Below are 27794 nucleotides of genomic sequence, written 5' to 3'. Positions count from 1 at the left end.
TGTTTTCTTGAGCGCTTTTTGAGGTCTTCCTGGTTTTCTATGTACTGCGTGATTACGTGGGAGGCGTGATGATGTCACACAAAACTCCGCCCCCACGGCGTTGAAGCTCATCTCCATTACAGTAAATGGAGAAAAACTGCTTCCAGTTATGACCATTACGCGTAGAATTTCGATATAAAACCTGCCCAACTTTTGTAAGGAAGCTGTAAGGAATGAACCTGCCAAATTTCAGCCTTCCACCCACACGGGAAGTTGGAGAATTAGTGATGAGTCAGTGAGTGAGTCAGTGAGTGAGTCAGTGAGTGAGTGAGGGCTTTGCCTATATTAGTATAGATTAACTTGGCATTATTATAATCATGGTTATAAATGTGATTCCAGCCATCTAGAGGCAATTCATGTAAGCATCACGTGTATACAGTTCATAAATAATTTATTAATCCTATTCACAGTTTGCAGTATGTATGTAGTACCATGCCCTGTTCTACACTTATTGGAAATCTTTGTACGCCGGTTTTAATGCACGCTTGATGATTACGTTTACTCAAAATTATGACAGTAAATAGTTAAATAAACAAACATAAAACAGTGATTTTGAACAGATATTTTTTTTTGCCATAAAGCCACAACGGCATATAATTAGAATATTCGCTTTAGGAATGCCCCCTTTGCAACATAACCTAGTTCCCGCTCCTTTCCACCATGTAATGAGAATGCATAAAGATGATTAAGTAGACTTTTTTTTTCTGCTGTACTAAAGTTTTTATTATGGCAGCTTATTTACTGTGGGATGTTTTTCGACAAGCTAGGTTACTTGTAGCACACCCTACATGAGAAAAAGTAAACTTTTCTCCAGACAACACGAAGCGCATACAGTTGATTAATTTCACAGCAATGATTTTGTTCCTATGATTAAATATTGTCAGTTTTATTCACGATTTGTGTATCTTAGATATATTGTAAAGTAACAATGTCCTGGCCCATCCACTTAATACAAGTTGTTTCAATCTGAGATAATTGTATTATGAGTCCTAAATATTGCATGGAACAGTTCAATTTAATGTCAATGAATAATGTTCAGAGTTGTAGCAACAGAATAGGCAAGGCCCCAAACTAAGAAGGCGCCCAAAGTCGTCCATTTGTGTATTACAATGACACAGCCATTAAGTGTTCTTATTTTCCTTTCTAAAATCATCTGACGCAGTACTATTACCATTCACATCACTTGTGCATTTTGTTATGAACTTGGATGAATGGACTTACAGTACTTGTAATTTCGTACAGTAGTGAAATCATTTTCGAAAGTAAAATCTTTCTTCACATTTTACATAACTGAGTAGAATGCTGTTGACAAACAACAAACTGGACCTCATAAAATATTTCAGTCAGTCATGCAGTATCTCGGTATAATGGAAAGGTCAGCTATTTGTAGCTGGATAAGAGTGCCAAGAATGTGAAAACTGGTGTAAAACTCAACCTTTTGTGTTTATTTATATATATATATATATATATATATATATATATATATATATATATATATATATATATATATATATATATATATATATATATATATATATATATATATATATTTGCTTTTCATATTTTTTTAACTGTGTAGGACACGCTGGCATTATGCATTTTTCCAGGCTAGAAGCCGTTTCCTGGCTTAGCAAACTGCTGCCAAGACACTTTTATTATCCCCTAAACATCTTGGTTTGCCTGACTGGACATCTACATCTACAGCCTAACCTGATCAGATGATCGATTCCAGACTATGTAACTGCCAGGGACATCTCTCTCTGAGGTGCAGAAAGGACTGCAGTTTTGAACAAAGAACCATAAATCCAGAATGAGCAACATTAATTGATAGAACTTTACACCAGTGGCCAGCAGAGAGGATCTGTTTTTGCTTACTCAAGAAGCCAATGACATAACTTATACTCCTCCTTGTAATACACTGACTAAATGCTCTTCTCTCACTATGCTACAGCTTAACCTGGCCATAATTGGGCTGCCCTTAGCCAGAACCAATAGTTGTGGCCACAATGGAGCTCGAAGCAATTCCTTTATTCCAGAGAGTAACCGTGCTGGACTGAAAACATGGAATACTTGTCTATGTTGGAGGTTGCCTGAGGTTGCTATTGGTCCAATGTTGCTGAAGGACAACTAGAACAGGAGCAACAGAGAGAGAGAAAGATACAGTACATCAACCACAGGTTCACCTTGCTAATAATGGTTATTGACTTATCACCAATACCAATTGACATAGCAGGCACAACTTTGCTAACATCAGAGGACACTGTGTTAAACCCTCGAAGAGAAGACCTGCAACCAGAAAGTTAGAGTAAAAGCAAAGAAGAATGCCTCCCAAAAAAGGAAAAGAAAAAGCACTGAAAAATCCTTCCATGTGTCTGGAGAAAGCCGACCAGGAAAGGATCCAGGCATCACGCACCTCAAACCATAATAGTTCTCAGAATCAAGGTGTACTTAACTGTAATTTAATGGATAGGAAAAGACAACTTATATACTGTAATAGTGGTGTCAACTGTAATTAAAGATAATCATGTTAAGGATAAGATCTGGATATTATAAGTTTCTCACCCTAAATCCAAAGGGAAAGGGTGGAGCAGTACCTCATACATGCACAAACTCAGGCACATACACAATGAGACAGAGAACTTAGGAGTATTAGGAGAATTCTGTACTAGACCCGAAATTCTTTAAAATTATAGACCTAGATCAGATTGCTTTCTGTTTACTTGAAAAAAAAATAATATGTTGCTTCAGTATCACCTTAAACAGCATTATAACGTAAAACAGATCCATTCTGCCTTTTCCATTGTCAAGTGTGTGTGCATGAAAAACACCTTGTAGGTTTGGGGGATGCTAATATCTCTGCCTAGGCAGGTGATATCATTGTGATCTAACCACCACTTTTCTTCTCCTTCTGCAGAAATGATGATTGATATCGTTTCAGCTGAAGTCACTACAAGGTTTTTTCCACCTGCATCCACCTCTTCCTTCCAGAACACATCAATTGCAGAAGAGCCAAGATCTTAACCAGTCAACCTTAGACAGAAGTCAGGACAACTTATTTTATAACATTAATTTTCTTTATATTTGCTGTTGTGAATTATATAGGGTTGGCCACAAGGTGCCCCAGCTCCAAAAGTCCAAACCTTTCATGTGTTTCCTTTTACAGTGGTGTAGTCAGCAGGGTGTCTTTGGGCAAGACAGGTTGTCTGGGCCACAAGATAATGAATGCCTGATCCAGCCAATACCTGCAGATATTCAGGCATTAAAAGTCATGGTGGGGATACAACAGACCCAGCTCACTGAAGCTGCGGTACGTAACCAAGCTTGTTTAGCACTCCTGCACTCCATACTGATGGGACTGTATCAGGACTTGCTTCTTCTACATCCAGATGACAGCACTGAATCATACCTATTGGTGTTCAAAATAACGGTTACACATAATCAGTGGGAGAGTGTAGACTGGGCACACATATTGGCACCATTTTTGAGGGGACCGGCACAGTGGGCATATTACAACCTTGATGAGTAGGCAGCCAGTAATTTTGAACTACTGAAGGCTGAGGTGATGCTACAGTATGGAAATAATCTGTACCAACAGGCAAGAGTGTGTCATAAGTAGATGTTCAACCAAGGAAGGCTGACCTGCGTCCAAGCATACAACCTCTGGGTCAGAGGCAGTTGATGCCTGAAGCTAGTAATAAACTTGGCAGAACAGATTATCAAGATGGTTATATTTGATCTACTGCTTAACACCTTCCCTGACTATCTCACTCATCCATTCCTGAGACAGGGACATAAGAACCTGGTTTTTGATGATAGCAAGACCATGCTGCCTTGCAGGTGGAGCATGTCGAAATGCTCATTAATCACCATAATCCCTGTCATGGATGTGTCGCTAACCAGGAGCTCACTCATTACCACACAAAACTGCAGGTGCAGCCAATGGAGAAGCACATGGCTCTTCCCCAGTGTTTTAAATGTGGGGAGCAAGGGCATACCCTCTCTGCAGCTGGGTGTGATTAGAGAGGTACTGTTTTTTAACTAATCCCCTGTCTCTTCCTCACAATGAGGTTTTGGCTGTTAACAGGTATAAGGCCTCTGCTCTCATTGACAGTAGTAACTTTTCTATTGTCGCTCACCAATATGTCCTTCCACGACAGTGGGAGCCTCGAATGACAAATCTAGTGGGGAAACTCTATGGTTCAGGTCCACCCATTCCATCATTACTTATATGGGTGACACCAGGGAAATCATGCTGGCTGTTATGCACAGCCCCTCTATTCCTGAGAACATTGGGTGAGAATTGTCAGAATGGAAAACCACAGTGGCATCTGCTGCCTACTACTGTAACACTGGGCCAGGTTATTGTTGGTGAAAATCCATCACAATTTGATTTCACATCACTCTTGCAGACAGTGGTTGAAGAGAATCATGTGGAGACTCATTGGGATGAGATTGACGTCCCGGTGTCTTGCACTGATGTATCCATGAAGACAGACGACAAGAGGTCACAGAGCATTATTCCACCCCCTGAGGTCATTACTGATCCCCTCTCTGCTTTACACTTCCAGTTCAGGCAAACTCCAGCTTCTTTTAAAAGAAACCACTGGAATGACAACTCACTGAAGCTTTCTGTGAGTACATTTGCTCTGATTGACGAGAACAGTGCCCATAATCCAGGGGTCCTCAATCACAGTCCTGGAGGGCCACAGTGGCTGCAGGTTTTTGCTCCAACCCAATTGCTTAATAAGAAGCACTTATTGCTCAAGTAACACTTCTGCTTCACTTTAGTTGTCCCACTCGTTAAGATTTTGAACCCATATTGCTTATTTTAGTCTTAAACAGCCGTATTCTTGGTTTTTAATTGCTCCTAATTAGCAATAACATGCAAATGACAAAAGAGACCAGCATTTCTGCATTTAGTTTATTAGCATTTACACCTGTGTGTAATCATGCACTATTGGGTTAAATTAAATACTTGGAAGGAAATTGAAGAGGATTAAGTGAAGGACTGAGAATTACTCATTCATTTTAGCCTTCAAATCATTTGGATGATATCCTTAGAAAGGGAAAGAAAATCCAGGATATAATAATTACCTGACATAGCAGAGTTAAAACACTAACAAGCCATGAAATTAAATTATTGGCAAGAATTGCTTTCTAATTAAGCAACCGGGTTAGAACAAAAACCTGCTGCCACTGCGGCCCTCCAGGACTGTGATTGAGGACCCCTGCCATAATCCAATTGCGACAGGGACCCTACTTCATATTGAAAAACAATTAACTTTAATGAGTGGCCAAGCATTAGAGTGAGGTGAGATCTTTGTGCTTAATTCTGGGGACCTGCAATAGGTTTGTGAGCTAGCATATGCCCACTTCTTGGGCACCCAGTTAGGCACCAAGAAAACACTACAGAGATTTAAACTTCAGTTCTGTTGGTCAGGGATTAATGAGAAAGGCCATCGTTTTTGTGCTTCCCCTCTGGAGTGTCAACTGTGTCAGATTTCTCAGAAGGACAGTGCTCCTCTTGTCCCAGTCCCACTCATAGACATACATTTTGAGTGACTGGAGGTTGATATTGTAGGAACCCTTGAACAATCATAAAATATATAAATATATCCTTTTCATTGTAGATTATGCAACTCATTATCCGAATCCACCCTTTTGCGAGTGACTAACTATAAGACTATAGCAATTGGAACTTATAGGCGTCCTCGCGTGAGTTAGCATCCAATAAAGAACTCCGAAAAGACCAAGGGACACTGTCCACTTTGGAAATGTTCAAAGAGGTGGTCAAATTGCTCCATATTATATATTTGAAAAGCTCAGTATAGCAGCGCCAGAATGACTGTTTAATGGAGCAGTTCAATCAGACCCCCAAGCAAATGCTACGTAAGGTGATCAATGAGGATGGACAAAAATGGGATAAGTTACTTCCCCTGACATTGTTTGCTCATTGAGAAACACCATAGACCTATACAGGCTCCTATCCCTTTGAACTGTTGTATGGCAGATAACCCTGTGAATTTCCTAAGGGAAGGTTGGGAAGAAGAGGCACTCCCTTCCACGAGTATTCACAACTATATTGTTAAATTATGAGATAGTTTCAGTAAAATTCAGCCCATCCTAACAGAAAATATTGAACATGTGCAAATAGCACAGGCTTGGTGTTATGACTGTAGTACAACACACAAGTTCTGTCCTGGAGACCGTGTCATGGTCCTAGTTCCCACCTCCTATTCTATATTATTGGCCCATTGGCAAGGTCCATAAGAGATTAAGGAAAGTAAGGGTTTGGTTGACAACCTGGTGAAACAACCAGGTAGATTGCCAGCCAAGTGGGTGTTCCATGTGAAATTGCTCAAGCACTGGTAGGATAGATACTTCGATCCCTGCCTCGCTCACTCACAGTACTTCTTTGCTCAAAATACTCTTAATTTCAGATCTAATTTGACACCTGACCGACTACAAGAGCTTGAAACTGCCAACATCTCTCTCCCAGGAGTGATGGTTGAAGGACCTGGGAAAACACCCTAATTGCATACAACAATGTTTCTGAACCCAGGATTATAGCTCACCTTACTGAAGCTAAATGAGCCAATGTGAGCAATTGAACTCAGATGAATGATTTAGTCCCTGATTCAGTCCCATTGTTCTGCTCCCAAAACCAAACGGAGGTTGGCGCTTTTATAAGGACTTCCGTCAGTTAAAATCAAGTTTAACAATTCAATTCCTATCCAATGCCTCACATGGATGACCTACTCAAGTAGCTTGCAAGGCTAAACACCTGAGCACACTGAACATGACAAAGGGGTAGTGGCAAATTCCTTTAACGGAATCAGCAAAGGATAAGAATATGTTCAGTTCTTCGAGTGGACATTGGTAGTACAAGGATCTCCCATTCGGTTTGCACATGGCTGCAGAAACCTTCCACTGTCTGGTGCAAAGACTGCTATGTACCCACCAAGCCTATAGTGCCACCTACCTAGATGAAGTATGCATCTATTGAGGACCACATGTGGATAGCATTAAGCAAAGCTGAGCTAAAGATACATTTAAAAAAAGTGGTGGGAAGAGGTACCATATGTCCACAATGATCTAAAGTTGAAGCCATAATTAAATGGCCCCATTTGAAAACCAAGAGGCAGGTTCAAACTTTCTTGGACGTGGAGGGGTACTATCATTGGTTTATTCCAAAGGCATTGATGGTGCAAGCTACTAGTTTGGGAGGCCAGGTATGCAATGACGGAAAGGGAGGCACTTGTGATCAAATGGGCTATTAACTAGCAGAAGTACTAACTCCTGGGACTCAGGTTCACTGTGGTCACAGACTATGCTCCATTAACAATGGATGATGCTGCAACAGGAGGTGAATCCCCATGTAACCAGACAGTTCTTAGACCTTCAGCAATTTCTGTTCAAAGTTCTACATCATTGAGGTGCTTTCCACACCAACGCCAATGCTTTGACTTACATTCATGACCTTGCGGTTTGAATCGCCAGATCCATAATATCCGGGAGGATATTGCCGTGTGCATGGGAAACAGCTTGAAGGCTTGGGTGATGGTAATTCTCTGCTGAGACAGGGGGTGGTACTGTGTACTAACGACTTCTCTTCTTCTCAATTGGCTGAAAGGATGATCAACATTGTTAATGCCGATGTCACTTCTGGGGTTCATCCACCACACTTGCCCCTTCCTCCCAGAATGCCTCAAATGCAGAAGAGCTGAGATCCTAGCCAGTCAAACATAGAAGGAACTTTGGACAATTCTTTTGGCATTACATTATGTGTTTTCTTTATATTTGCTTTTGTGAATTATACTGGGATGGCTGCAAAGTGCCCCAGAAGTCTAATCTTGTCCTGTCTTTGCTTTTACAGTAAAATTATGGTATGGAAATGGCACTAACCCATCTTAATGTCTTCTGATGAAGAAAATGTTACCATTATTATGCTATTGGGTTAAATGCACCTTTTGGTGCCCTTCTCTACTCTATTTTGTTCTGCATGGTTTATTTCTTCATTAACTGAAATCATCTTAGTATATTCAAAATTGTTGGTACTGATTCTCTACAGTACTTTTACGCTGTTTTACTGCCTGTGGAAAACACACCAGTGATACAGTGAGCTTTGGAATCCAAAGATGAGAAGTTTCTGTCATCAGCTAACATCACATTATAATGTGACCTTGAGTGATGCTCTGGATGCAGTGGCTCCCCTTAAAACAAAAGTGATCAAAGCACATAGAAACTCTCCCTGGTTTAATGAGAGCATTTGAACTCTTAAATTAGAGTGCCGAAAACTGGAGCGCAGATGGAGAACAACAAAGCTACATGTCTTTCAAATTGCAAGAACAGAGAGTGTTAAAAAATATAGTAAAGCTCTCTTTAAAGCTCGCTCAGAATACTATTCTACAATAATAGATAGCAACAATAAAAATCCTCGGGTACTGTTTAGAACAGTGGCTAAATTAACGAATGGGAATTCAGATCTACAGTGCAAAATACCAACAGATATTAGCAGTACAGACTTTATGAACTTCTTCAATGAGAAAATTAAAAATATAACATCCCAGATCTCAGCATTACAGAACAAACCACATGCTAGCTTAGCAGACCCTGTCTCACATTGCATTCAACACTTTAGTAATTTTAATCCTGTAAATGAGCAGGAAGTCTTAACTTTAATTTCTAAAATGAAACCCACCACTTGTTTCCTAGATCCAGTGCCAACAAAACTAGTAAAAAGTGCCATGGATGTTCTTGCAGCACCTATTCTTAACATTATCAATAGTTCATTATTGCATGGCTTCAGTACCTGATGCACTAAAAGTGTCAGTCATTAAACCATTACTTAAAAAGCCAGACATAGACCCATACATACTTAATAATTATAGACCTATTTCAAATTTACCCTTTCTCTCTAAAATACTAGAAAAAGTAGTCACCAATCAGTTTCAGTCACACCTTACGCATTACAATATATTTCAGAAATTTCAGTCTGGTTTCCGTACTGGTCATAGTACGGAAATGGCACTAATGTGAGTTGTAAACAACATTCTGATATCCTCTGATGAAGGAAACACCACTGTAATTATGTTGTTAGACTTAAGTGCAGCATTTGACACCATTGACCTTTCTATTTTACTGCACAGGCTAGAAAATGATGTTGAGCTCACAGGCACTGTGCTCACTTGGTTTAGTTCTTATTTATCAAATCAATTCAAATGTGTACAGAAATGTGCTGACAGTACTCTATCATTATACACAGAAGTGAGATATGGTGTCCCGCCGGGCTCAGTACTGGGACCTTTACTGTTTTCACTTTACATGCTTCCACTGGGATCTATCATTAGGAAACATAATGTTAATTTTCACTTGTATGCAGGTGACACCGAGTTATACCTTCCATTCAGATCAAATGAAGTTTCTCCTATGTTGTCATTAATTAGTTGTGTTAGTGAATTAAAGGAGTGGATGAATGAGAGCTACCTGTTGTGGAGCTGACCCGGACACAGACAGGCGGACATGTTGTTTGTCACCACCACATGTATTTTATTTACAAAAATATACAATAATTATAAATGGTCACTCAGACCCAGTTCGTGCACAATACCCCAAACACTCAGTCCTGGCCACAAATGCCTCTTCTTTGGGCCGCCTCCACACCTCTCTCGTGCCTCATCCTGCTTCCACCCAACTCCAGCCTTGAATGAAGGGAGACGGCCCCTTTTATCCTCTCCCAGACGAGCTCCAGGTGGCTCCTGGCATTCCCTTGTTGGCCACACCCCAGCGTGGCAGAAGTGCCGGCTATCCTCCCGGCAGCTCTCCGGGTGCCCTTCTAAATCTTCCCTCCAGCACTTCCTGGTGTGGCGGAAGTGCTGAGGAAACAGGTCCCCAAGGTATTGGGGCGCCTCCTGGCGGTGACCATGGGCCCCTGCAGGGTGGGGCTTCCATGCCCTTAACCCGTGGCACCCAAAGCAACCAGGAAGGCGGCCCCCACGTGATCCAGGGTGGGCGCAGACCCATATCCGGTCCCTCACGGCGTCCCGGCCGGGTCGTTGCCCCGGCATCCCTGACACTGTGTTTAAACACCAATTAAACAGAAATGTTAATTATTGGAGGGAATGACACTGATCACAACAATATTTTGTCATCATTTAACTCAGTTGGAATCTCCATTAATTTGACCGAATCAGCCCGCAATCTAGGAGTTATCTTTGACTCTCACATGTCATTTAAAGTGCACATTACAAAGTTGTCCAAATCATGTTTCTTCCATCTTAAAAATGTTGGGAAATTAAAGTGCTTTCTAAATAAACAGGATTCTAAGAAATTAATTCATAAATTTATTTCTAGTAGGACTGACTGATGTAATGCAGTGTTCATTGGATGTTCAAATTGTTCTTTATACAGCCTCCAGTTTATCCAAAATGCTGCTGCAAGGATTATTACAAGAAGAAGAAAATACGAACACATAACTCCATTGCTTAAATCCTTACACTGGCTCCCAGTTAAGTTTAGGGCAGATTTCAAAATCCTCCTTTTAACATATAAAGCCTTAAATGGCCAAGGTCCAGCTTACTTGTCTGAACTTATCATGACTTACAAACCTGAGCGCACATTAAGATCTCAAAATGCTGGTCTGCTTATGATTCCAAGAACTAATAAAATAACAGTGAGAGGCTGAGCTTTTAGTTACGGGGCCCCTAAACTGCGAAATAGTCTGCCTGCTACTATAAGAGATGCCCCTTCGGTCTCAGGTTTCAAATCCCAGCTGAAGACTCACTATTTCAGTTTATCATATCCTGACTAGAGCTGCTGATTAACTGTACAGACTGTATCTCTGTAGTTAGTAATTAGCACTAAAACATAAGTAACATGATAGTTATAATTTGTTTCTAACCCTCACCTATTCTGTTTCTCTTCTCTGTACTCAAATGTGGCACTTGGTTCCACGGCCCATCTGCCAAGTTGTTTTGCCTGCCTAAGGTAAAGTCATCCCTGATGGAGGATCGCAGGAATCGTTGGGTAGATGGGTCCTTTCATCGGATTGGCTGGCCCAGTGCTGTCTCAGCTGTGGAATGGCCAATTGGAGGAGGCAGCTTGATGGCCGAGGTCTCAAGGGCTCTAAACAAATCCAAATCATATTATGTGATATCATCTACTGTTAAATTCTGCTCCATACTTGTAACATTTTCATTTGTATACTGTATTCAGGATTACTTGTGTTCTGTTCTAGTATTGTATTGTATTGACCCCATTCTTTTTGACATCCACTGCATGCCCAACCTACCTGGAAATGGGGTCTCTCTTTGAACTGCCTTTCCCACGGTTTCTTCTATGTTTTTTCCCTACTAGGTGTGAAGATGCGGGTTCAGCTCTATGCTCCCATCGGCTGTTCGGGAGCCCTTGAACCCAACACCATCGGTAATGTCATCAATGAGCTAGACAGTTGAGGCAATAAACAATAGATCAAGGGGATGGTATAAATGTGCAAAGTGCTTTTAATAAAACTGTCATCAAACAAAAACAGTGTTCAATAAAGTGCAGTGCTTTTAAAGTTCAAATAAATAATTCCTAAAACCAAAGGTGGGGGTTTAAAAATAATAAGAAAAACAATCCTTTTAAAACCAGAGGTTAAAACGTTCAAATAGGAAGCAATCTTCAAAAACAACAAGCTCGTTGCTTCTTTTATGCTGGCGTCTCACCTGCTTCTCCCGACTAGGCTTTGCAGCAGGCAAGATGCTCTCTGCAGCTACACTTCTCCATTTCGCATTCACACGAGACTAGAGACCTCCCGATCCCTGGCTTCGGTCTGGCACTCATCCCAGCCCCGAGACTTAGTTCACACCAACGGCCAGGACGCACATGTTGGGGAATCCACCACCAAACCTCACGACTCCTGCTGCCTTTCCGGCCTTCGCGGCCAGTCATCTTTCCCTGGTCACTTCCGCTACCTGTTCGCTCAGCGAGAGCGACATCAACTACAACCCCTGGGTGTAGGCCTAACACCCAGGCTTCCTCGCAGCTGCCCACGAGCTCTCGTTCGCTCGTTCACCCACACGCTCTTTGTGGTTCTCTCTCTTTCACCGACATGCTTCACTAAAACCTCCGTCTCCTTCTCTTCTCTTTTCTCTCGTTCCTTCTGATCCTCCTCCCAACTGACTCGCGCTTCTTTTTATATTGCGAGGGGCCTTAGCAACTGCAGCACATTAGCCATGGGAACAATCACGGATGTGGGCAGTCCCTCACCTGTGCACTAGGCGAGAAACGCCCACACCGCAGATCGACCCCCGGCTTGCTACGACTACTACGCCTCCTCACGAAGCCGCAAGCGCGGTGATTATTTATTTAAATGGCCTTTGCTCAGCGAGGTGTGGACCCATAACACTACACAAGGGTTTTTTGGGAGTTTTTCTTTGTCTTCTTAGAGAGTCAAGGCTGGGGGGGCTGTCAAGAGTGCCTGTTAAAGCCCATTGCGGCACTTTTTGTGTGATTTTGGGCTATACTAAAATAAATTGTATTGTATTGTATTGTATCTTTAACCTCCCAGTACAAAAGAATACTGTGGAATACATAGAAGAAGGTGGCAGGCAGTTTACTTCGGTCTCCATGTTGATGACTGTGTCTAACTTTATTTTTTAACATTATGTTTTGATCTGGACCTTCAGGGATTTACTTGCTCCAGGGGTGCTACTGATATGGGAGTTTTTGTTTTCCTCTCCTCCGTTATCAACTGGCCATATCTCCACAATCATATTAATGGGCACACATATTGTTAGAATCCCTTCACATTATTCAGTTTGAAATGGCTTTATTCTCTGTGTTTTCTAAATCAATATCTTTGTTTGTATGTTTAGAATTTTGCCTGTAATTAGGTTCAGCATTATCAGCCTTCACTCAGTCAAAGGTGCTATACAAACATAAACTAAATTGAATTACAGTATATAAACTTTGAACGTGCTTGAGGAAAAAAGTGAAATAATGTGTTTGAGTAAGCATGAAGGTTATTCAAAGAAAATTGTCAATAGGTTTAATAAACTCACCATTATATTTATAGACTAAACTAGATGGTAAATACTAACTGTGCCCCATGGATAATCTAAGCATAATATTTCTAAATTATATATATTTATAATAATTATATATATATATAATATTTATTATAATTATATATATATATATATATATAAACAATTGTATACTACATGACCACAATAAAGCACTTTATAATTAATTCACCATAATGCATGTAAATCATCCCAGAAAACGACCAATCTTTATTTGACAAGTTCTTATATTACTATTTCTCTGTCATTTTTACATAAATAAGAAATTGGCTGTGCTATTTATTTTCTTGAAATAAAGAATGATTTGGATTCTATGGCGTAGCCATGGATTGTACAGCGCACAAGAGCCAATGAGCTTGGGGGAATGGCTCTTGGGGGCTTATATATTTATTTTAAAAAATATTTAACAATTTTACTGAAACAGCGGTTTCACTGCGATGCTGTGGCTTCAACTTGCAATGTAACCATCAACACTGACCTCGATGCTTGACGACGAACGTTGCAGCCGATCTTCTCATTGAAAGCTATTGCACCGGCATTTCATCAACGTTTTCCACTCAATTGTTGTCATATCGTGTTTTCGAAGTAGCCGAACTATGTCACTGTGCACTGTTGTCTACTTTCAATGACTTTTGCACGGCTTAAACGCTACTGCTGACTATACCAGTGATTGTTGCTGCCTGTGAAAGACCGCACTCCAAGTTAAAACTCATCAAAAAAAACCTCAGAAGCACCAGGTCGCTAGACAGACTGTGGCTTAGCTGTAGGGGAGACTGGGGACGGTTGCAACACTTTTTGCATTCCTCTCATTTACTCAGAGACTGTTTGGACTACACCAGCCAAATTTGTATACTATAAACTTACATCTGTCTGCTAATTACCCATAGTACATGTAGTTAATTATATTTTACATATCCTGCACAATATTGATTTGAACTGAAGAAGTCAGATGTTGCAACCCCATATTGACAGTTCTGTATTTTTATGTCACACGGGATTTTTTAAAAATGCATTTATTGTCCAAACATGGACCTGCTTTTAAACATGTCAAAAAATATTGAATACAAAGTGAATTTAAAGTCACCCCAACAATTTTACTGGCTCTCAGGCTAAATCTGCCAATTACTAGAACAATTATAATATAATTCTTACGAATTAGTATTTAAACATACATTCATTGTACAATATTGAGAATATCAAAAACAACCCAAATAAAGTTGCACAGATATTCCTAAACAGTAGCTAATCACCCCTCATATAAAGTACCCCACATCTATACTGACTAACCGTAGAAATATGCCAGTTAGAAGAACAATTTTGGGAACTGGCTTCCAGTGAACCTTTCTTCAAACAACAAGAACAAAATAATGCAACTCTTTTAGTCAGATTCACAGTTGTGGCATGTGTAAACATCACCTCCAGGTGTGCAGGCTTTGTGTGCCCAGGATTTGCACATCCAGCACTGCAGCCACACTTCCCTGGATTTTGAATAACCTTCAAGACACACGATGCAGAAATCATCTTCGTCTTCAGATTCATATTCTTCTCTGTTTCTCTTTGTTTTCTTTATACTTCTCTGCATAGTTGTCTTTTTTGTTATTTTTTTTTTTTTGCTTTCTGTGGCAGAGTTTTGTTTTTTTCCATCTCTAATGCCTCCTTCACAGGAGTGTCTGTAATAATAGCAGTAGAGCGTCATTTCCTGCCTTTTGTAGGCCTACTTTGCTTTCTGTGTCCTGCTTTGGGATGTGGCCATATAGCTTCAGGTGAGAAGTCATCTGTAGGCTCACTCATCCTAGAGGTTGATGGTCTTGATGGACAGAATGAAAGTGGCTCAGTTGGAGGAGGTGTTCTTGTTGGAGAAGGCACAAATGCAAGTGACTCTGTTGGAGGAGACACATTTGCAGTTGTCCCTGGATGGACAGCAGGTGGTCCTGATGGAGGAGGTGTCCCAAAAGTAGAAGGCACAGCAGATAGGGCAAGAGGGCAATCAGTGACTACTGATGGAGCAAAGTCACATTCTTGGACTATATCCCTATTAAATGGCCAAATTCTTGTGCATCTAAATCGTGCCTGCCCATTTGTAGGCGTTGCTGCCAGTGGCAGGGACACTCTGACAATGCCTGGGATATCATAAATTGTCATTGTCATCCCTGGGTGGGTCTTCATCCAAGAATCACAGGCTGAGTTGACAACTCTTTTTAATGGCCCATATACACTCCTGTCAAGTGGCTGTAATTTGTGAGATAAGTGGGGGGGAGGATAGCAAAACAATTCCATGGCTGCGGCAGAAGTTGATGCCTTCTACTGACAGGTGGGATGGATGATTGTCAAGAATTAAAAGAACTTTGGAGTCTGAGGAACTCTTTGTGTGTAGCTGAAAGTGTTTCAAGAAAGTCAGCCTCTTGCATCCACCCAGATGCGTTGGCTGTCCCAATACAGCCAGGTGGGCCATCCTGAACAAAATGAGATTTGTAATGCACACGTGGGAAAATGAATATTGGGGGTATGGAGTTACCAAGTGCATTGATTGTACAAGCTAGTGTGACAAGTGTGCCTCTTTCTGCTGAGGTAGCTGCACCAACTTGCCTGTCACCATGTCTTGCCACAACCCTGTCGGGAGTTTGAACAGTTGTTATCCCAGTTTCATTCATGTTCCATATATTTTGTGGCTGAAACTTGTGTTTTTCCAAAACCTGGCTTAAATTGTTAAAAAAAATTGTTAACATTTGTTTCATTAAAACTGGTTGCCGTTGAAAGGCTTGTGGCTTGAGGACGTCTTATTGAGAGAGTTGGGTGCTGTTTTAAAAAACCATTAAACCAGTCAACACCAGCCATACAGGCCTCATTCCACTGTGAGGGAAAGTTGCACTCATAGTGAGTTGAAATGCAAGCCTACGAACCTGAAATAAAATGTTATAAAATGTAAATAGTTTTAATTATCTTTCACTTTTTACCGATATTACCCTAACCCTCTCACCCTCTTACTCTCTTTATACATTTCTGTTAATTTCTCTTACCTCTTTAGGACTTAACCCATAATATAAGTCTGCTGCCCTTTCTAAATACTGTTTTAGACTCCTCTCTTGGTCTTCTGAGAACACTCTTCTGATGGTCCAGTACCCTGCACGTGGTAACTTATCTGATTCCTCACTTGCAAGCTTCTCTCTTTTCTTATGGAATCGAAATAAGGTGGTATGACAGATGGAAAAGTCCTTGGTGACTGCCCTGACTGTCCTGCCCTCATTCCTAATTACATTTGAAGCTTGTACCAAAATTTCGAGGGGAACCCCTCTGTTAGTAACTCTCTTCCTCACTCTTGGCATACTGGAAAAAACAGAATATTATTTCTATTTTTAGATCCATAAACTACAGTTAAGCTGTATAGCAGTATACTTCGGACCTAAACTGAAAAAATATGCTGATTCTGAGCTAAAAATGTTAAAAAGTAATGATATGTGGTCTATTTCAATATGGCTCGTTGACTTGTTGCAACCGCCCTGACCTGCCAGCCATGACAGAACACCATGTGCTAGCTATTCAAAGAGTCAGGGAAACATGCTAACAATACTTTTTAAAAGTCAACACCACAATGATTTGAACTAGGTATGTTTTGATTAATTAAAATAAAAGCTATGGACAGTAAGTCAAAAAACAACAACAACAACATTTATTTATATAGCACATTTTCATACAAAAAGTAGCTCAAAGTGCTTTACATAATGAAGAATAGGAAAATGAAAGACACAGTAAGAAAATAAAATAAGTCAACATTAATTAACATCGAATAAGAGTAAGGTCCAATGGCCAGGGTGGACAGAAAAAACAAAAAAAAAAATCCAGACGGCTGAAGAAAAAAATAAAATCTGTAGGGATTCCAGACCATTAGACTGCCCAGTCTCCTCTGGACATTCTACCTAACATAAATGAAACAGTCCTCTTTGGATTTAGGGTTCTCACGGAAGGACTTGATGATGATGGTCACGTGGACTTCTGGCTTTTAATTCATCCATCAATGTTGGAGCATCATGATGCTTTAAGTAGGTGGTGGTGGCGCAGGCTGCCACCACAAAGACACCGGAAAAAGAAACAGAAGGGAGAGTTGGGGTCAGTACAGATTTTACAGCCACCATGAATAGTTATTATGATGAATTGAACATATAGAGTATCAGGACTAAGTTAAAGTGAAGTTATGAAAAGGCCATGCTAAAGTAATGTGTTTTCAGCAGTATTTTAAAGTGCTCTACTGTATTAGCCTGGCGAATTCCTATTGGCAGGCTATTCCAGATTTTAGGTGCATAACAGCAGAAGGCCGCCTCACCACTTTTAAGTTTTGTTCTTGGAATTCTAAGCAGACACTCATTTGAGGATCTAAGGTTAAGATTTGGAATATAACGTGGCAGGCATTCCGATATATAAGATGGGGCGAGATTATTTAAGGCTTTATAAACCATAAGCAGAATTTTAAAATTAATCCTGAATGACACAGGTAACCAATATAGTGACATCAAAACTGGAGAAATGTGCTCGGATTTTCTTTTCCTAGTTAGGATTCTAGAAAAAAAACCTTTACTTTCATACCTTCAAAACAGTTATTTTTCAATAAATGCAGCAGCAGATGATGAAACTGTATAGTTTCTCTCTGGTGGAGAGAGGGCCTAACTGAGCATGTGCAGTATGAGTATCATCAGTCTAGCATGTTTCTAATTGGAGAAATAAGACTTGTTGTAACCGTCCCCAGTAAACGAGTAAACGTCATAAACGAGCTTGCCAGACAACTTGACGTGTCAAACATTGTGGAGACTTTTGCGCGACAGAAGGCAAGCAAGCGATATTATAAATAATATGATTTGTGACTTTTCAGTAAATTCCAGTTTTGTAAGCTTTAACAGTTTAACATATCAGTAATCTGTTTTATTATGTATCTTAGTATGGCTTACTGTGCATTACTGTGAGGATTTGTGAGCGTCACCACTTTATGATGTCCATTTTCTCAGAACTTGTGTAAAACAGCACAGCAAAATCTTCAGTGTTGTTTAGTGTTGTTTTTCAGAGTTGTTTTTCCGAGTTAACAAGTGTTGATTCTGGTGTTAATTTGAGAATATCAACACTTGGAGTGTTACACAGTGTTTGCACTCAGTGTTATTTTGGGGAGTAGGTATACATTACACCACCAAAGAGTGGATTTGATTTCGGCAGTGCAGCAGCACTTCCCCTTTCCTTATTGTGGTCATTACTGAACACACTGCGAGAATGGCCAATAAATTAATGTGAGAATAATACTTATTTTTAACAAATTGATTACTGAAAAATGATTGATTGTCAATCGTTAAATGGTTACAATAACAAGCATATTGCAATTGTATGCTTATAATTGATATATATATATATATATATATATATATATATATATATATATATATATATATATATATATATATGTATGTATGCTGATCTTTTTTCTGTCAGAGATGAATATTTTTCCAAAAAGCTGAATTTTCTAAAACACACAAATCAATGATTCTGACCTAAATTAACATAAAACGTCTGTGGATGTATGCAGTGTGTTGACACCGCGTGTTAGCTGTCTCCAACTCCGGCGACTAACATCTATTTTCTGAAAGGCACTAAAACAATGGTTTCACACATAGATCAACATAAAACATCTGTTGCATGTTTGCTTCCCGGTCCCTATGTGGAGAGCGGTTTGAGTAGTGAGAAAAGCGCTGTATAAATGTAAAATAATTAATTAAAAGAATTAAGTCACCGTGAGAAGCAATCTGGATTGTACTGAGCCCCTCGTGTGCCTCATGTGGACAAAGTCGACATCTGCCTTTAACACTCCCTTTCTCACCATCTTCCACTTAACGACATTAACTCTTCTCCGTACAGGTAGTGAAGTTACATTTTCGTCTATATTTTATGTATTTATTCTTTTGTGTAAGATTGTATGCATTTTCATTGTTCTAGTATACGATTTTATGCATGAAGTGTGGTTATAAAGGTTTAAATAAGCAGTCACGGGGTTCGGGAGCGGATGAATCAATTTTACATGATTTGGTATGGGGAAAATGGTTTCAGTTTTAAATAAATCGGTTTTAAACAGCCTTTAGGAACGAATTTATAATCGAAATCCGAGGTTCCACTGCATGTTCTTATTTATTTCTTTGTGTGTTAAATTAATTATGTACCCATTTACTTATTTCAATGCCACCGACAAGATACAAAACACACCTTGAAATGTAATTATTCTTAGATTTAGTTGTCTGCGTATTTATTTAATTTTGACCAAAATATGCCTCCATATTAGATATATTTATGTTCTGAAATATATATTGTATGTAGCAAAACAAAGTTGAAAAATTTAATGACAGTTTAAGTTGCTTTAGCCAATATATTAAACTGTTGTACCGAGATTGTTAAACAACTGCTCTCTCAAAGCTAAGATTGAAGTTCTTTCATGAGGTCTCATCATGCTGGTGAAGGTGAATTACCTTCAGGTGAAGAAATACATCAAATTGCAAGATGGGTTCACATTTGAGGAGTTTCTAAACAAAGGTAAATTTGAATTTAATTATGTGTTGGATAATGTTTCAGCTGATTCAAAAAGTTAATTTTATTGACATTTCATAACCAAATGTATCTTGTTTTAGTAAAAAAAAAATTTGGGCTTACAGCAAATGATGCACTTCAAGTCTTTGATGAGACAAATACTAATGTGGAGGAAGATATTTTTCAAGAGTTGGTTCAGAGCAACCCACAGATATGCTTCACAGTAAAATGTCCTCCACAAGGACTTTTTGCTGATCTGGATGTTTCTGGTGGTATTAATTTTTTTTGAAATGATTAAACAACTTAATAAAATATTTGATAATTAATCAATATTGATCTCTCCTTTTTTAAAAAAATTTCACCCACAGCTACCTCAACACCAAGTACATGCACTGATACACTTTCAAACTCCAGTGATGTAGAAGGGTTGGAGAGAACTAAACTGAACCTGTCTGCAAGCTCAAACTTTAATAATGGCAGAGAAATCACAAGTGCTGAAAAGGCAAAACAGGTAAATGTGGAAATATCTGCATTCATGGATAACTTTTGTGTGTGATGTCATCATACCATTCCTTCATGGTTTTTTTTTTGTCTTTAATAACTAGATTGTTCAAAATGCCCTGAAAGAGAAACCTGGTGGTTTGGATGTTCTCGAAGAATATGAGCTAACTAAAACACTGAAGCACAGCACGAGACGACAGCTTGTTAATGTTCTTGTTAGCCATATGACAGAGGTTCATGGGTAAGCTATCAGAGAATTAATAAATCAACACAATATCAGGCTTGCTTTGTGTCTATTCATACATATATGGAGGTTTAAGTATTGGATAAATGACTAAGTTCTACTTAATCTTATACAATTTTCAGGAGGATTCCCACACTTAAACAGAGAGAGACGTATGCCTTGGGCCTTGTTTCTCTTTTCCCTTCTAGGAATTTGTAATGTACATTCCTGAGGAACCTAAAAGCGCTAACTCCCATTAATCTCAGAAAACGAGCTTCTTGGCTCTAATGTTTATCGGCAGATGCCTCAAGAAGGTGAGTGCTACTGCAAACCCCTTAGGATCGAGGGATTGCAAAACTTCCGACCTTCCTACTGTTCGCCTCCATACATAACTTGTCAACAAAATGAGGATCCCGTGCTGGGCAAATCCGTCATCTGGCAACGAAACATATTCTTTTGTTTCAGATCCATTCCACTGTTCTTTAAAGAGCTGTCGCTAAACTGAAAGTGCACTCAAAGGTCAGATGATATAGCATATTGCTCCTGCTGCCGGCCGTAGTGGATGCTGAGCCGCAGCCGAGGTTCGTCAATCTTGCTACATCACTCTGGTATTACATGTGGAAGCTAAGATGTGTTAATTAATAACTTGGGCCATAAGTTTTTAAAATCTTTCTAAACTCGCTTTATATCAGACATCTCACGAGATTACGGAACGGAGGATCCGGATGACCGCCACGTAGAAGCTGTCAAGGTTCCTCCGAGACATAGAAGTAACACGGGCGGTATTGATGCGGATATCTCAAGGATATAATTTTAGGGACTAGGCTTCTTTTAATCCACTTTGCGGTAGAATAACGGAAGCAAACGAACAGACCGACTTGCGGATCGAAAAGGCTAGTTGCATTGATTTGCTTAAGTCCTCCGTATAGTTTATCCTGAGGGGATATAGCGACACACAAAACAACCCGCAATTGTCCCTACGGTCCTACTTGTTCCCGACAGGTCAGTATTATGAGAATTGACCACTTGGAACAGGCTCTGGATTGCGTGGAAGGACTGCTTAGTAGGACATAGCTCGGGTATTCCATAGAGCGCTGTCTGCCTTCCCAGGTTTCAGCGGCTTCTGCGGTTTGCAAGGTTTGCTAGCATGCCGCCAGAATGGAATTGCCCCAGGCGCTGGGCAAAATCCTGGGGTAGCTTTTTAGCAGCAAAAACAGGCCACTTGCTGCACTATCTGTAGGGTCAACTCAAGGCGAATAGCCATATCACCACCTTTTCCAGAAGGCCATAGCCTGCTCTGACAGGCCCTTTTTTGGTTAATCTCCAGTTCTATTTCTTCACCTGCCAGCTGGGACAACCATGTTAACAGGGACCTTGGTCCCGGATGGGCAACTCGGCTTTCGCAAGAGAGCATCTGAGCCACTCAAAAGTGTGTTCCTCAGAGCCAGCCCCCTGTGGTCTCACTCTACCTTCCACGAGATGGTGGTAAAACCCGGGTTATGCTCATGGAGCAGAGCCTGCAAGCTACTTCCTGACCCTCAGCAGCACTCCTGCCCTGAAACTCGGCCCAGTACTCACCCACCTGGTTCCACTAGTTAGTTCGGTTCATCGGGACACCATCCTGCCGACTACGCCACAAAGAGGACCAGAGCTGAAAGGTTTGGGGAGTCACCCGTTTACCCGGTTTCCGGTGCAAGTCTTTGAGGCATAAGTTAAACAGTTGTTACAAACAGAGTCCAAAAAGAACTGCCTGCCTAAGCAAGGCAGTGAGCTTTATATGCAAGAGGCGGAATTATGTGACCTGGGCAATGAACTAGAAGTGACATCATCCTTGGGGCGGAACGAAGTGACCTCATTCTTAGGGGCGAACGAAGTGATATGTCCTTCTACTAAATGTGGCTCTATGTGATTTTGGTAAGACCTCAGAGAACTCAGAAAGAGCGTCAGTGCACCCCCTTCCTGGGCAAAATGTATAAACATATTTCTAGCCCTTAGCTGCTTCCCATGCACACGTGTGTGACAATATATATATATATATATATATATAATATATTAAACAATCTATACTACATGACCACAATAAACACTTTATAATTAATTCCATATACTTAAATCATCCCAGAAAACGACCAATCTTTATTTGACAAGTTCTTATATTACTATTTCTCTGTCATTTTACATAAATAAGAAATTGGCTGCATAGTTCACATTTGAGGAGTTTCTAAACGAAGGTAAATTTGAATTTAATTATGTGTTGGATAATGTTTCAGCTGATTCAAAAAGTTAATTTTATTGACATTTCATAACCAAATGTATCTTGTTTTAGTAAAAAAATTTGGGCTTACAGCAAATGATGCACTTCAAGTCTTTGATGAGACAAATACTAATGTGGAGGAAGATATTTTTCAAGAGTTGGTTCAGAGCAACCCACAGATATGCTTCACAGTAAAATGTCCTCCACAAGGACTTTTTGCTGATCTGGATGTTTCTGGTGGTATTAATTTTTTTTTCTGAAATGACTAAACAACTTAATAAAATATTTGATAATTAATCAATATTGATCTCTCCTTTTTTAAAAAAAATTTCACCCACAGCTACCTCAACACCAAGTACATGCACTGATACACTTTCAAACTCCAGTGATGTAGAAGGGTTGGAGAGAACTAAACTGAACCTGTCTGCAAGCTCAAACTTTAATAATGGCAGAGAAATCACAAGTGCTGAAAAGGCAAAACAGGTAAATGTGGAAATATCTGCATTCATGGATAACTTTTGTGTGTGATGTCATCATACCATTCCTTTATGGTTTTTTTGTCTTTAATAACTAGATTGTTCAAAATGCCCTGAAAGAGAAACCTGGTGGTTTGGATGTTCTCGAAGAATATGAGCTAACTAAAACACTGAAGCACAGCACGAGACGACAGCTTGTTAATGTTCTTGTTAGCCATATGACAGAGGTTCATGGGTAAGCTATCAGAGAATTAATAAATCGACACAATATCAGGCTTGCTTTGTGTCTATTCATACATATATGGAGGTTTAAGTATTGGATAAATGACTAAGTTCTACTTAATCTTCTACAATTTTCAGGAGGATTCCCACACTTAAACAGAGAGAGACGTATGCCTTGGGCATTGTTTCTCTTTTCCTGCTCTAAGAGACCCATATTCATCGAAGGGCTATGTAAGCACACCTTATTCACTTTCATGTACTTTTTATGTAGTTGAATACTGCAATTATTTAAAAGAAATACCTGGATTTTATTTAACACTTTTTCATTTGGTGTGATTTTCAATGTCAGTGTTTATGTAATTCTAATTTACTATTGAGATTTAATAAATGTACTTTATTGCTTCCTTGTTTGTTCTTTCATTTTAGGAATATTTTATGATCCCGAGAAGGGAACAGGATTTATTTCTTGGCGGCTTAAAACTCTGTCAAGGAAGAATCCAAAACATGTTTACTTTATGTCTCATGAGACTGGTGGACCAAGTCGTTGAAGAAAAATAGAGGACACTGAACAACTTGATGGAGATGCATGCAGAGAAGCCATTTCACTCCTTCTCCACACCACTGATGAGACTGAAGTTAGGCAAAAGATGAAGCAAACCTTTAAGCATCGGCAAGAGCTCGTTCATAACCCGGAAAGGTCAACTGACATCTTAAAAATCTTTCCAAGATTTTTAGAAGTAAAAGGGTTGGTAAGTCTAAAAATCCTTTCCTGTTTTATTTCTTGGTTTAAGGAATTAAGTGTGATTCAGGCATGATGCCATTATGTTTTGTTGTATGCAATATCATTAGGTAAATCAAGACTTTATTTTGCTGTTTAATGCTGAAACATCTGCAAAATTGCTTGAGCAGTGGGAGATGGCATTCAAGCCAAAAGTCATTGAAGAAGCAAAGTCTCTCACTTTGACAGCAGAACTTCAAAGTCACATCAGTGCAGCAGAGAAACAACAGTCTGAACACGGTAAGTGGTATTTTGAGGTTTTAAATGGCAGGCAAGGCTATCTATTCTACATACTAATTTATATTTCTGAACATTGACTACTTCTCATTTTCCATCAGAATGGGACAGTGACATTTCCTCTTTCTTGTTGCTGTTGCATTTGCTACCACCTTCTGCAGGGAGAAAGAAAGTTAAAATCAGTCCCACTGATGCTGTTGACAGGCTTGTACATTTTCATAAGGTGAATTACAACGTGGATCAATGTCTTTGCAATGTGTTGTACAGTCATAGATGCATTTATTTGGTTGATACTGAAGGAAGTTATTCTCGTGCTTTTCACCCATGGCAAATATAGTGTTCATTTTTTTTTTGACTTATTGATGGCATGCAAACTTGATATCAATTTTAACCATGTCACAGTGGCCTGCACTTGTCTGTCTTTTTTAGTAGATTTTCTTCCTTTTGGACATGACATGAATTACAAACAGCTATGTATCTTGTAGTTGCAGATAACCTCCAGACTTACTTTCTGTTAAATTTTAGCTGTAGCACTTTTCAGATTTTCACCCTGATAAATTGTTAGTCATGGTTTGAACTGTTTAATGTATTAAAGAATTCAGTTCTCTTCTTTTTTTTTTTAAGTGCTGTGCATTCATCAGCTGTAAAATATAACTTGTCATTCTTTTATAGTCCTGTACCAGCATTGAAGAACATCTCATGGGAAGAGAAAGCCACCAACCATACCTACTTGCAGTAGGACGAACCAAGAAGAGGATTGACAATTTTTATGTCGTTGTTGACAAGCAGCTCATCCCCTGTGCAGGAGCCACCTCCCTGAGTGCCATAGATGAACTTTTCAAAGTTCATTACGTCTTTAACCTAACCTATGAGGAATCCCTGGCAAATGTCTACACCTTTCTACAGACAACAGTCTACAACATTGACATAGGTCTAACAAACGAGTCGCCAAGAGTAAGAGAACTACGTGTGAAATTGTTAAACAATGTTTAAATGTTTTTGCTGTGAGAGTTTGTATGCAAATAGCCAGCAGCTGATATCTCACTTGCGAGTTACACACAGTTTCTATCCTTCATTGAAGTTCAGGTTGATTTGTATGCAAGGCGATTGTAGGCGCCGGTTTTGTACTTTTTCAGGGTTTAGGAAACATTTAAACAGTGTTCATTTTGAGGATAATGGTTTGCATTATGTAGAACCACAGTCATCCCAAGATGTTGATAGTAATCAGTTAGGTTCTATACAGACAGGCGTTGGTGATTCCCGAGGTGCCTCTTATTTTGAGAACAATGGTGACAGTGATACCCCAGGTTTTCCCACAGATTGTCTGGACAACAATGATGACTGCCTTTCTGAAAGAGATACAAAGGCTATGTGTGCTTCAATTTTGGCCAAATTACAATGCAGCGGTGTGGCAAACAGTTTAATTTCAGCACTTGTCTCAGATCTTGAAGAGCTTACTTCTGAAGTTCACACACAAACTCAACACAAACTATTGTCATCTATTCCTCTTGATAATCCAGTCAGGTTAGCAGTCAAGAGTAGTTTTACACATTTTGAAAACCCATTTGTTTGCTTTAACACAGAAAGCAAAAGAACCAATTATTTCATTGATAAATGGAGTGTAGTTGAGCCAGTTGAAATTGGACTTGGCATGAGGTATGATGTGAGACGCAATAAAAAAACAGGCTGTTATGATCAGGTCCCAGTAAAAGATACCTTTGTTTATGTACCAATATTAGAAACTTTAAAATTTATGTGTCAAAATTCAGATGTATGTAGATTGATTAGGGAATCTTCAGAAAGGCAGCAATCAAATGATTATAAGGACTTTTGTGATGGAAGTTACTTCAAGGCTCATCCATTATTTTCAGACATTCCACTGCGTTGCAGATCCAATTATATTATGATGATTTTGAAACAGCAAATCCCTTGGATCCAAACACGGGATACACAAAGTTGGGGCACTTTATTTTGTACTAAGAAATCTTCCACCCAAATTTAATTCAACACTGATGAATATCCATTTAGTTGCACTTTTTTATGCTCACGATTTGAAACAATATGGGTTCCAGCCCATACTGGAGCCTTTGATCCATGACATCAGTATTCTAGAAACCGATGGCATTGAACTGCCAATTTCCACAGGGACAATTTATGGCACTCTGTGTCAAGTGAATGGAGACAACTTGGGAATGCACTCAATCCTTGGCTTCTCTGAATCTTTTAGTGGTCAGTATTTTTGTTGTTTATGTTTGACTGAAAAGGCAGATGCCCAGGTTATTTACAATGAGGATGACCCAAGGGTTGTTTTACATGATTGTGTAGTCTATGAGCGCCACTGTCTTCAATTGGAATCAGACCCACAAATCTCATCACTATATGGCCTCAAAAGAAATTCATCACTCAACAATCTAAAATTTTTTCATGTATGCCACAATTTCTCTTTCGATGTAATGCATGACATCCTAGAAGGAGTTGCTCAATATGAAATGAAATTGCTCTTTGAATATGTTGACAGTAACTTTATGTCATGGAGTGAATTGGTTTCCAGAATATATGCCTATGATTATGGCTATTTGGAAGAAAGAATCGTCCCACACGAGTGAATCTAGACCACAAAGGAAATGGCTTAGGGCTGAACTCAATCCAGGCACTTTGTCTTTTAAAAAACATGCCATTAGTGTTTGGTGATATTGTGCCCAGTGGAGATGAACACTGGCATTTGCTTCTTCTCTTACTTCAAATAGTCAACCTTGTATTTTCCCCATGTCTCTCTGAAGGCATGACTATTCTTATGAAGTATTTAATAATTGAACACCATGAATTATTCACAAAATTGTATCCACTCAAGAATTTATTGCCAAAGCATCATTTTATGATTCATTATCCTTCCACTATACGTAAGATCGGTCCTTTAGTACATATGTGGAGCATGCGATTCGAAGCTAAACATAAAGTGTTCAAAAATACACTCAAGAATTTTAAAAATCACCAAATCTTTGGCAAAAGACATCAGATGTCCATAGGCTATCTTTGGGAAACCTCACCTTTGAAATATGTTGAGTATGGACCAATGAAAACATTTTACTGGGAGAGTGTTGATGGCAAGCATTTAGTAGGAATGCAACCAAATCCCATTCACTCATGGACCCTGTGATCATCAGAGGTGACTGTGTGCAGAGGGTGCATACCTATAAATATCTGGGAGTGCAGCTGGATGACAAATTGGACTGGACTGCCAATACTGATGCTCTATGTAAGAAAGCTCAGAGCAGAATATACTTTCTGAGAAGGTTGGCATCCTTCAACATCTGCAGTAAGATGCTGCAGATGTTCTACCAGAAAGGTTGTGGCGAGTGCCCTCTTTTCGCGGTGGTGTTCTGGGGTGGCAGCATAAAGATGAAAGGCGCCTCACGCCTGGACAAATTTGTTAAGAAGGCAGGCTCTA

The 27794-nt window shown here is 39.6% G+C and overlaps 1 pseudogene; it reads left to right on the top strand.

Moving 5' to 3' along the window:
* Window positions 1–19980: 19980 nt before the first annotated feature.
* LOC120525405 lies at window positions 19981–26148 on the top strand (annotated as a pseudogene).
* The last annotated feature ends 1646 nt before the right edge of the window (window positions 26149–27794 follow it).

Source organism: Polypterus senegalus, chromosome 1, assembly GCF_016835505.1.
Source record: "Polypterus senegalus isolate Bchr_013 chromosome 1, ASM1683550v1, whole genome shotgun sequence".
Classification (NCBI taxonomy): Eukaryota; Metazoa; Chordata; class Cladistia; order Polypteriformes; family Polypteridae; genus Polypterus; species Polypterus senegalus.
This window is presented reverse-complemented; position numbering and strand designations above follow the sequence as displayed.